Here is a 742-nt window from a genome sequence, read left to right on the forward strand (position 1 = left end):
ATTCTAACACAGAGACAAGATGGCTTAATCATGAGATCGAGGCATGGGCGCATGGGTGTAGTAAAGATCTTCAAAACGTTAAATTCAGGTATGTATATATAACCATATACGTAAAATTGTAGTGTCAATTAACATCTGAAATCTTGTTTTTGTTTTAAACTGTGAATATATAATTAATACCTAGTCGATTTGAATAGAAGAGCTTTTTCGATTTCAGGTCATATACGTATAGGTTAGGTTCACATCGATCAGGTGCATTAAGAACAGTAAGAAAAGTGGAATAATAAAAGTCTTCCCATTCATTATCCTTTAATTTGTTCCCAGATTTTCCTACTTCACAAAAGCGGGTCCTAAACTGCTCAGAATCGATATGTCAAAACGCCAATATTACTGTCATCTGCATTCTGCAGTGAATTGAACATAAAGAGTCGGTAGCAACAAAATACTAACCATTGGAAAGACTGTACTGTTCAATAATACATAGACCCTTGATGCTGAATACTAATACTAAATGCGTTGAAAGAGGCCGAGGGTGTAATTAGAATTTAGAAGCTAAGAAAAGAATATTCTTTAAACTGAGAAAATTGTAAAGTAACAAAAAAAAAAATTAATTTGTAACTTTTATCGGTAAGTTCTACTATATTAATTTAAAGGCAATTAGATTATGACTTTTTTATTTTATAAATTTCCATATTTTGGAAGAATTTAATCCAAAGCTAACGGATTTTATTAAATAATTTAT

Source organism: Arachis ipaensis, chromosome B06 (genome assembly GCF_000816755.2).
Source record: "Arachis ipaensis cultivar K30076 chromosome B06, Araip1.1, whole genome shotgun sequence".
Taxonomy (NCBI): Eukaryota; Viridiplantae; Streptophyta; class Magnoliopsida; order Fabales; family Fabaceae; genus Arachis; species Arachis ipaensis.